Genomic DNA, 12,029 nt, shown 5'->3' with positions numbered 1-12,029 from the left:
CTAGAATTGTATGCAAATATGAGATGAGGATCTGGATCAGTCATTTGTCGGGGGAGAGCACCAAAAACTGAGAGAAAAGGAAAAAGCTGACACTGGTAAAAAAAATTGAACCCAGAGCAAGTTAAAATTCTCATCGAGAATATTCTGCTATCCATCAACAGGGATGCCTATCTGCTGTCGATATCATAATCACAACCACATGGCAAAGTTCTCGATATAAAGCGGAGTATAGTATTAAAAAAGCTGACGTAGAAAAAGTTATGCCTTTGAATTTTTTAGTTCAATCAAATGGTGCAGGATGAGATGGTGTGTAATGTTAAAATTCCACCTTGGCACAACCGCAACCAGGATGAAAGCAGAGACAATATATTGCACAAAAAGCTATTATTTTAAATACAGTGATTAAAATTCACCATAAAAATATTTGAAAGCATTATTCAGCTGTCACCATGTCACTGTAAAATATATTTTGCAAGTAATTTTTTTTCAACTACAGAGGGATTACACTCATCTGTTCTGTCGCGATTCTATTTACATCGTTTATGCACAGAATTTCTAGGCCCAGCTGAAGAGTAGAGGGGTTCTGGGTTAGGTGGCCTCAGCATGATAAATCTGCCTTTTGAAGACGATTTGGGGCACCTGGCTTCATCAAGCCTCGGTATTCAATTCCACACTCGAGCAGTTCATAGCTTAGTGTGGAGTGGCTGGGATGAGAATCACTTCCTTTATATCTGACACTGTGGTGGAGAGGAGGGTCCCATTGGGAAGTTGAATCTCAGATTCAGGAGGAGCAATATGTCTTTTTTGTCCTGGCCATAGAACAGTGGACCAGCTTTTACACCCTCAGCAGAGTCCTCAAGGGTGCATGGGAGTTCGCCCAATCAATCAATATACGTTTTGTGGACTTGGAGAAGGTGTTCGACCGTGTCCCTTGGGGAGTCCTTTTGGAGGGTGCTTTGTGAGTATGGGGTACCGAACCGCCTGATACGAATGGCTAGGTCCCTGTACAACCGGTGTCAGAGATTGGTCTGCATTGCCAACAGTAAATTGGACTCATTTCCGGTGAGGGTTGAATTCGACCAAGGCTGCCTTTGTCACCAATTCTGTTCATAACATTTATGGACAGAATCTCTAGGAGCAGCCGAGGCGTAGAACGGTCCAGGTTCTGTTGGCTTAGTCAAGCCGTGATCTTCACTGCTCACTGGAGCGGTTCGGAGCAGAGTTTGAAGTGGCTGCAATGAGAATTGGCACCTCCAAATCTGAGACCATGGTCGTCAGTTCGAAAAGGGTGGCTTGTCAAAGATGAGATCCTGCCCCAAGTGGAGGAGTTCAAGTATCTAGGAGTCTTGTTCACATGTGAGGGAAGAATGGAGCAGGAGATTGACAGGCGGATTTGTGCAGCGTCTGCAGTGATGCAGACTTTGTGTCAGTCTGTTGTGGTAAAGAGGGAGCTCAGTCAAAAGGCGATGCTCTCAATTTACCAGTCGATCTATGTTCCTACCCTCACCTCATGAGCTGTGGATCGTGACCGAAAGATTCCAGATAGAAGCGACTAAAATATGTTTCCCCCACTGTCCTGGCTCTCTCTTGGAGATGGCGTGAGAAGCTTGGTCATTTGGGAGGAGCTCAGAATAGAATCGCTGGTCCTCCACAGTGAGAGGACCCAGATGAGGTGACTGGGGAATGTGATCAGGATGCTTCCCGAACACCTCCCTGTTGTGGTGTTCTTGGGACGTTTCATCGGAAGAAGACCCAGGGAACGACCCAGGATATGCTGGAGAGACTACTTTTCCTTGCTGACCTGGTCATAATTCCCCCAGAAGAGCTTGATGAAGTGGCTGTCGAGAGAGGGAAGTCTTGGTGTTCCTGCTTAAGGTGGTGTACTCGTGATCCGTCTTTGGGTAAGTGGAAAAAGAAGGATAGATATTTACATGGCATCAAAGAAGTATTTCAAAATTGTAAAAATACACTCTTATTTCTGTATTTTTACTTCTTTGAGTCAATATGGAATGATATAAATAACGAATCAAATCAAATCACAATCTAATAAATAAATATTAAGGATTGCAACTGCAATACTAAATTGAATTGAATGATGAGGTTTTAATCTGTAGCCCTGATTTTGCACACACATTTGAACCTTTTTGACATTGCCTATTTTTCTGTTTTAAAAATCAGATATGGTCCACGACCCCCAACATTTCTCTGTTCTAGGATGTAACCCAACATCCCATAACAAAAAACTAAAAATGTGTGTGGTAAGGACCTGGAAATTAATCACAAAAGGTGAATGCAAAGGTTTTTTCAAGAAAAAGGCTTGATAATCCATGTGTGATGTGGAGGCTTGTCTATTTAGAAGATAATTCAAGACCTTTATGATTGTGAGAATATGGTAGATTTAAAAAAAATAAAGAAAAAAAACATTGGAGACCAAAATCTGCGAATATGCAGGGTCGCAAACGGTGACCTGCAAAAGGACATGGGCTCTCTGTAATTTAAACTCATAGCCTTTAATGAAATAAATATTTTAACCACATTGGAAAACAGCCCCCAAACAGGCAAGGAAAAATAGAAAACATAATTACGGAAAAAAAAAAAAAAACCTTGAGAAGGGACCACAGATGCAGGATTGCCTCTTCCAGGTCGAGTAGGCTGATATGACTGTCAAGTGGGCGATATTTATTGCATAGTATGGCGCTGTACAATGTTGATTAAAATGGCATAAGAGTCCATGTAAAGAGAGGATGTGTTTACAGGTAGACACATTTGGAAAAGTGGTTCTTTCACAGGAGCTGGCCTGATCTGTTGCAGCAGAATCCTCCAAAATAGCGACTCCAGGGAACTCATTGACCTCAGCTCTCATGCACCCTTGAGGACCCTGCCACTGTTACATAGCCAGGATGAAAACCACACTGTTCTTCATGATTCAAAGATTCACACCAGGACACACAAGACCACAGTTTTTAGAGTTTATGGTCCTGTGATCCAACTTGCAGCCACGTCTTAGACACTCGTGTGAAGGGAGGGGTGGAGCTGTCAAATGATCACTGCCTGGTGGTGTATTGGCTCTGATGGCGGGGGAATATCCCGGTTGAAACGAGCAGGCACAGATATATTGTCAGGGTGTGCTGGAATGTCAGGGAGAATCCCCTGTAAGACGCTGTTTCAACTCCCACCACGTCCTGGGGAAGGTGGCAGACATTGAGTGCATGTGGAAGATGTACTGGGTATTGTTACTAAGGTGGCCGACCAGAGCTGTGGTCATAAGTTGGTTTGGTATCCGTTGTGGAAACAACTCTTATTGCAGTTGCTGAACACCTGCTGTAATGGATGCAGTCAAGCTGAAGAAAGAGTCCTATTGGGCCTTTTTGGCCTCTGGAATTCCTAAGTTAGTCGGGACTGGCTGGCCGGCCAAGTAGAATGCAGCTTTGGTGGTTGTTGAGTACATTGAGGCATGGACGACTTCTGCATTACTTCAAGGAAATTCCACCATCCGGTGTTAGAGGAGGAAGCAATGTTCCATCAACACTGCGTATAGTGGGGGTAGGCCGCTCCTGACCTCGACTTGGGACGTTGTGAGTTACTTGAGTTACTACTGTGATACTTCGAAGACCTCCTCAGTTCCACTGACACGCCTTCCCATGAGGAAGCAGAGTTTGGCGATAGCCCAGAAACCTTTCTGATCTAGTGATGGTCTGTGTAGAGGAGTGGGCCAAAATCCCTCCTGCAGTGTGTGCAAACTGGTGAACAGCTACAGGAAACACTTGACCTCTGTAATTGCAATAAAAGGCTACTGTACCAAATGTTAACATTGGTTTTCTCAGGAGTTCAAATACTTATTTGCAGCTGTATCACACAAATAAATAGTTCAAAAATCATACATTGTGATATCTCTCTCACACTGGACATGCACCTACGATGAAAATTTCAGACCTCTCCATGATTTCTAAGAGGGAAAACTTGCAATATTGCAGTGTGTTCAAATACTCATTTTCTTCACTGTAGCTAAATGCTTCACCATGTTTGCCTTGGACTCTGCACTCCATTATTTAACCTGAGTCAGTTGATCTCAGAGTTAGACTGGAATCCCCTTGGACCATGATGTTCGCAGATGATATTGTCATATGCAGTGAAAGCAGGGAGCATGCAGAGGAACAATTGGAAAGATGGAGACATGCACTGGAAAGGAGAGGAATGAAGATTAGCCGAAGTAAAACAGAATATATGTGCGTGAATGAGAAAAGTGGAGGGGGAAGAGTGAGGCTACAGGGAGAAGAGATAGCGAGGGTCGACGACTTCAAATACTTGGGGTCAACAATACAGAGCAATGGAGAGTGTGGTCAGGAAGTGAAGAAACGGGTCCAAGCAGGTTGGAACAGCTGGCGAAAGGTGTCTGGTGTGTTATGTGACAGAAGAGTGTCTGCTAGGATGAAGGGCAAAGTTTACAAAACAGTGGTGAGGCCGGCCATGATGTACGGATTAGAGACAGTGGCACTGAAGAAACAACAGGAATCTGAACTGGAGGTGGCAGAAATGAAGATGTTGAGGTTCTCGCTCGGAGTGACCAGGTTGGATAGGATTAGAAATGAGTTCATTAGAGGGACAGCCAAAGCTGGATGTTTTGGAGACAAGATTCGAGAGAGCAGACTTCGATGGTTTGGACATGTTCAGAGGCGAGAGAGTGAGTATATTGGTAGAAGGATGCTGAGGATGGAGCTCCCAGGCAAAAGAGCGAGAGGAAGACGAAAGAGAAGGTTTATGGATGTGGTGAGGGAAGACATGAGGGCAGTTGGGGTTAGAGAGGAAGATGCAGGAGATAGGCTAAGATGGCAAAAGATGACACGCTGTGGCGACCCCTAACGGGACAAGCCGAAAGGAAAAGAAGAAGAAGAAGTTGATCTCAGAGCTCTTCTGGGTTTGTATTACTTAAGCATTTCTTTCATGTACTCAGGACTTACACTATTTAGAGATTTGTAGAACAGTAAAAGAAATTTATAATCAAAAGATGACTGAAACCCAGTGTAAGGACTTTAGAATTCGAGTTTTATGTTCTGACCTCTTTGTTCTGGTCGGAACCTGTGCTACAGCATTCTGAATCAGCTGCAGCTGTTTAATTCTCTTTTTGCGGAGTCCAATCACAAGACCATTACAGTGCATTAGTCCTCCTATCCCCTATCCTATGCAAATTAACAGGTGCAAAGCCAAGGAAAAAATGGAGTTAAGATTACGCAGCGCGCATGAAGCAATTGAAAGCATATGTGAAGGAAGGACGGATTGAAAGGGGGGCTGCCAAGCACTGTTCCCTCTAATTTTTTACGTGTCTGAGTAAACACACTAAGGCTGTGAGTACTCCCTTGACCACTGTAAGCAACATCAGACGTATGCACTGTGGTCAATCCACTGAAGTTACATGGCTCACTAAAAGGTTCAGATTACATTCCCATCAGAACATTTTTAAGAACAATCTTGTGTTTTTGCAAACTTACATTGAAAATGTCAACAAACTACATCGCTAACCAAACATAGCCAACTACGAACTATAAATTTTAAATGTCGCCTCCAATTTTGTTTCTTTTTTTTTCAACCCACAATGATATCCCCGTCTGTTTTTGTTGGTGTAAAACTGAATTACTGCTTGCAGAAAATCTTTAGCAATGCATGTTGAAAGCGAAATGATGCTCCCAAACCATTTTAAAGTTAATGTTATGTTTGCTCCAATATTTAAAATACAGAATTAGGTTTTTGGGCATTGTATCATCTGTGCGTTCATCCTCCATTAGGCTGTGCCAAGGTGGAATTTTAAAATGGCACACCATCTCATCCTGGAGTTTCTACTTTGGTTTCAGACCACACCTTTTCCACTCAAAAAAAGAGAAAATCTCATTCACCACTTTTTCTTTCATTATTGACATACTCATTAAAGCAACAGTTTTTCTTGTTTTTTTTTTCGTTTTTTTACTTTTACCATTATTATAGAGAGTAAACGTAAGCAGCATGTCTAACTCTTTGCTCTACGTTTCCCAGACTGTGTTGCTATTTAAAGGGAAAATCCAGTGCTTTGCATGAACAGTTTATCCAATAGGTCACATAATATGTACCCTATTTTGACAATGTCATGTTAAATCCTCTCTTATTTAATAGTGTTTAGAGAAGATTTTTATTGACAATTATGAGTCACATGATCTACGTGGGCGTATGTGACTTGTACCGTGCCGTTCCAAACGCTGGATTACATGGGACACCATTATGCGCAGTGCTCATTTCTCGGATTTATCCTCATCTGATGAAGAAATAGCAGTATCGGTTGATCGAGAAGACGGAGGAATACTTCCATACAGATTTGAACATGGCGGAATGACGCGGAGTCTGACTACTCGGAGGCCTACACGTGACATAAGTGCATAAACAAAGGCCCCTGGGAACTCTAGGCCGGCAGCCGCGGATGATTCTTCGGACGGGAATGACACGGAGTCTGACGAGCGAGCTCTGGCGGCGGGCCTCGAGCCGAGCTGCCAGGCGGTGGAGACCTTTAGCCGAACTTCGGTGGTGGCGGAGGCCTTTACTCTTGCTTCGGCGTCCGGGGCTAAAGAAGCGGGTGGTGGCGGACCATGAGCCGAGCTTCCAGGCGGGGGAGGCCGTTTGCCCCAGATGCCGAAACTCAGCTAAAGGCCTCCCTGAACATCGAAGCTCGCCTCGCAGCCCGCCGCCAGAGCTCGTGGCCCACCTTCGGTGGCTTCAGCATCCGGGGCTAACGGCATTCACCGCCTGGAAGCTCGGCTCGCGGCCACTGCCTGAGCTCGCTCATCAGACTCAGCATCATTCCCATCCAAAGAAGCACCCGTGGCTGCTGGCCTGGAGCTCTCGGGGGCCTTTGTTTACGCATTTATGTCGCACGTAGGCCACCGAGTAGTCAGACTCCACGTCATTCTGCCCGAAGAACCATCCGAATATTCAACATTAATTACAGCCACCGGTTCAAATCACGACAGCAACCAGTGGTGGACATCTGCAGCATTACCACTGTCCACTCCGTCCTTTGCAAAGCCGTCATCTGGCTGTGGTCTTGATAGAGGCAGCACATCCAGGAGGCTAAGAGCCTCATACCGGGAGGATCTTTCTTGTGGGTTCTGGTGGTCTGAAGGGTTGTCTCATCTGCACAATGATCTCTTGCCAGGTATAGTCAATCAATGGCATGAAGTGACTCAATAGGTCTTGTCCAATCAGCAATGGTACTAACCTGACAGCTGACACAAACACAATATAAATTATGGAATATGGCCCAAATCCCGAATGTAACCATACGGACAAGGTTAATTTAGTGTCCATCAAGGCCAGGGGGCGAATTGTCATTTCGCAATGCTGGAGGTTGAGTGTACGGCTTTCCTGCTATAATTTGTCACACATTAAGTCACACACGTCCTCTGACCTGACCCTGATGTCTGCTGTAGTATCCATAACTCCGTCATATTCCAAGTGCGGTTGCCAAGTAACATTTGTCATTAATGGTCATCTTACCACGGAAGTGTTGAAATTGCTGCTTATCTTTTTTGTTTGACAGGTCACTTTTGCCATTCACTGAGATGCAAGGAATGGTTGGAGACACTCGTGGTCGAATTGTCTAACTTGATTTTTCATTTTGCAGCATGAATTTTGATTTCAGTAACGAGTGTTACCTAGGCATTGCAATGGTCAGTATGTGCTTGCCCATGGTCTGTTGGATGCGACGCTTGTAATTGCTATATGGAGAATCAGATGAGTGCACAGCAACGTTAAGAGTCAGAACAGACCATCACAATGTAACAAGCAGGGGCTGAGGCTGTCAATGTCTTGCTTCATATTATTCGCCAAGCTGTGGATGATATCGAGAATAGCATATGCAGCAGTACCGCATTCTTTGTGGGGTTGCGGATGATGATCCATGATTTTTTTTTTTTTTTTTTAGGTTGTCACATTTGAGCGAATCAGCGCTCATTTTTTTCCAGCAAATGTTCACAGTTCTGGTGTGCATGATTATTTTAGGACCTCAAACCAAAAATAATATGGTTTGACAGCTTTATGTTGGTCTTTTTATCCTTAGCAAAGCCTTTAGTGGCTAGGTTGCGCACTTGTGACGGCCAGCTGCAACTGTTGTTTTACGTGTGTGCATGTTTTTAAACAAAAAGCGTTTTAAAATCTGTCTTCTTTCAAGTTCTCTTCTTTTAAATTTCCAAACTACGCTATGTGCAACCAACAGTAGCAAGCTAGTGACATTTAGAGTCCCGTTTCACAGTAAGAGATGGCGATAAACCAGTTGCGGCCTCCGGATTGTAAAATTTACAGGAAAAAGCCCAGCAGCGTGTGTGATAGTTAAGACAGTACATGTGCTGGTTGTCATTCATTGAAGATATTTACTTCTTTGATAGACATGACTATAACAAGATACAATCTTTGTTGTCTATAGTAGGACAAGAAAGTCATTTCAGATAAAAGTCAATGTCTTTTAGGGATGCGACTGTCGTTTGAACTGTCAGATAAAGGTTTGAATCTGGAAAAGTTATGCGCAACTCTAAGTCATTTAAGGTCATACCTGTAGTAAAACCATGATAAGAGGGAAACACCAGGGCATCATTGAAGTGGGCAGCAGTTTGCGTGGCAAGCTCCCATCATGGCTCTGCCACTGTCTGAGGGGGGGGTTACGAAGTGGCAGGGACCATTGGCCATATCCCAAAGAGGTCGGAACCAAGCTCTGCTTTCTCAATCCTATGAGGTGGACTCACAGGTGTGGGTTCACAGTTGTCATTAGACAGTGTTTGCCTGAGGAAGACCTGGTGCTGGTTTGCAATTAATTCATGGGGTGTCTGTAATTCCAACAAGTGTGATTTTGGCTGCCTGTCCAAGCCTTAGGTTTTGAAGACAGCTCATGTTGTATTCTCATACTCTTCTGCAACATGAGGTGACACGAACACTCAAATGTTTTAGCGCGTTCCTTTTTGAGCATCTCAATCCACCCCTGCGGGGGGCACAAGCCAGTCCAAATTGTAGGCTCGTCCCAAGCATGGATAAATGCAGAGGGTTGCATCAAGAAGGGCATCCAGCTACAACCTTTTCCAAACAATTATGCATGTTCATCTAAAGAATCATCTGCCCCTGGCACTATTAACCTGGAGGGCACCGGTGGGAACTTAGTCACTGTAGGTCAAAGATGAATAAGAGGAGGAAAGTGGATTTTTTGACAGAAAGAGAGGAGGAAAGCACAGAGCCTACAACTGATTTTGGGGGCTTTGAATGTTGGGACTTTGACCTGAAAAGCTAAGGAGATGGTTGCCATGATAATCAAGAGAAAGGTGAACATAATTTGCATCCAAGAGAGCAGGTGGAAAGACAGACAACTTGAAGTTTAGAGGCAGTGTTTAAATGATTTTACCATAGTGTAGATGGGAAGAGAAATGGAGAAGGGGTTATTTTAAAGAAAGAGATAGATAAGAATGTATTCGAGGTGAAATGAGTATGCGATCGAGTGATGAGGCCGAAACTGGAAATTCAGGGTAAGTATAATGTGATTTGCGGTTTTGCCCCACAGGTAGGATGTGATTGAGCGTTGAAAGAGAAATTCTGGAAGGAACTAGATGAAGTGGTTCTGAGCATCCCAGACATTGAGTTTTGATTGGTGCAGATTGTTACGGACATGTTGGTGAAGAAAAAAAGGCGTTATGAAGAAGTAATGGGAAAGTACGGCATCCGGAAAAGGAACCTTGAGGGACAGCGAGTTGCGGACTTCACAAAAAGGATGAAAATGGTAGATGTGAACACTTTTTTCCAGAAGAGGCAGGAACCAGGGGTGATCTCCAAGAGCCATAATAGAAGGACACAGGTGTATTAGACAACCTCTCTGTGGAAAGAAAGAGCCCCAGAAGACTGGACTACAACAGCCAAGGTGATCAGAGAGACAGGCAGGAGATTGTTTGCTGTATCCTTGAGTAGGAAAGGGGAGGAGATTCGGTAGTAAAACCTCTAAGTATGGGAAGTCATACAAGGAAAGAGGTTACCGAAGAAGAAATGGCACACTGAGAGGATCGAGAAGAGGAGAAAGGATTACAGAAATATGCGACATAGGGAAAAGGTAGGGGTGGCGAAGGCTGAACTAGAGGTACAAAAGGACACCGGGTTAGACACGAAAGAAGAAGAAAATGATCTCCACAGGTTGGCCAGTGAGAGGGATGGAGATGGAAGGATATGCAGCAATTTAGAGTGATGAAGAATAAAGATGGAAATGTGGTGGCTGATACAAGTAGTGTTCTAAATAAATGGAAAGAATGCTTTGAGGGGTTGATGAATGAAGAAAATGAGACGGTAGAAGAGGCAAGTGTGGTGTTCGAAAGGAAGATGCAGGACAAAGGTTTACATGGAAAAAGAGGCAGGAGATATGCTTGCATGGAAAAAGATGACACTCCTTAGCTACTTCTAACGGGACAGTTCAAAAAGAAAAGAAGTTCCCACAGCTCTGCACATCACCTTTACCATGTCTCATATAAATGAATTAGCAGTTCTTCGCTTGCATAACATAGCTAAGTGTGAATGATTGACACACTTAATCTGTGTTGAGCGATATTTTGCGATGATCTGACTGCACAAACGTGTCCCTTTGTTCGCGGCTAATTAGCTAAGCTAAACCAGGCTAGCAGTCCTAAAAGCCTTCGACGTGCACCGAGACACCAAGACTGAAGGAAGGATGTTTGAGGACACTAAAGTAATGATTGTCTTACCCGGTCCGGACTTACGTAGGTTCGGCACTAATTCAAGAATAATTATTGAGGGGAGCCCGTGACGTTACACAAAAAAAACGAGAGAAACAACTCGTAAATCAAGCCTCACCTTCTTCTTTTCCTTCATACGGCGGTTCACAAACGGTTATACAGATACATATACAGATTCTGCACACAAGTGTGATATGTAACACGAAAATAGGAAACTGTCAATGACGAATTCATCTTTGGGTTATAATGTATTATATTATGTGGCTTCTCGGTCTTCCTCTGACTCTGGAAAGATCTCGAGCTAATATCAATGGTTTCTCTGTCGACATGCATGTAAATACCATTGAAATACCCCTCGCTGAAATACTTGAAGCCCTGCTGTCTGCTTTTCAACGATATTTCACTGTTAGCTAAGAATGCGAGTGAAAAATCACCCGGTAAATCGGACAGTTTCGCTCTATTCTTTTCTTCCTGCGCCGCCCTTTTTGCTAATTGTTTGTCTGACATAGGTGCACGTGGCGTGACGTCACTTCAGGAGGCGTGGTTAAGTGCCCAGTACGGAGGGGTCAATTATCCGGAGAAGAAGATGAAGCTACCTCTTGCGTGTGTAGAAGGCAGCGCTAGTTTTTGATACCCTCAAAGCAGGATGCAGCATGACACGCACTAACGTAATTTTTCATTTAATTCAATTGAAATCCTTCATGAATATTGACAACATGCGAAGGTCTCCCTTTTCTGAGGTCTGCCACTGGATTTTAAATACGTGGAGCAGCGTGAAAGAATGTATTTTCACCAACCGATTAAAAGGCTGCACTGCTACTTGAGGAGAACAGCACAACTTTACTTTAACACAACGTTAACTTGATATGAAAATGACATTGAGAGTGACAGAGAGACTGAAAGGGTGTGTAGCAGAGCCATTCTGAGGTTCTTCAACTCCGATACTGAAGACAACAACATTAATGGTTTCAGTGAACAGGAGTAAGATGAATAAAACAATAACTTTTCTATGTTTGAGCCGTTTCACTGTCGTGTTACAGTCTCTGCTTGGAAAAAAAATATGTAAATAAATATTTACAGTCACAACATACCACCAAACAGACTATATATCCATGGCGTATGGTCAGGCATGGCTCATATATGGGGCGACAAAAAAAAAAGGCGACACAGTGTAGGCACAGCTTATTATCCATGCTGTCGTCCGGAAAATGTGATTCTGTTTCCTGTATCTCATGTTCTTTAATCAACTTCTCAAAGTATTCTTTCTATCCTTTAGCACACTACTGGCACCCGTCA

Source organism: Syngnathoides biaculeatus, chromosome 19 (assembly GCF_019802595.1).
Source record: "Syngnathoides biaculeatus isolate LvHL_M chromosome 19, ASM1980259v1, whole genome shotgun sequence".
In the NCBI taxonomy this organism is placed as follows: Eukaryota; Metazoa; Chordata; class Actinopteri; order Syngnathiformes; family Syngnathidae; genus Syngnathoides; species Syngnathoides biaculeatus.
The sequence above is the reverse complement of the archived record's forward strand: the minus strand, read 5'-3'. Positions refer to the sequence as shown.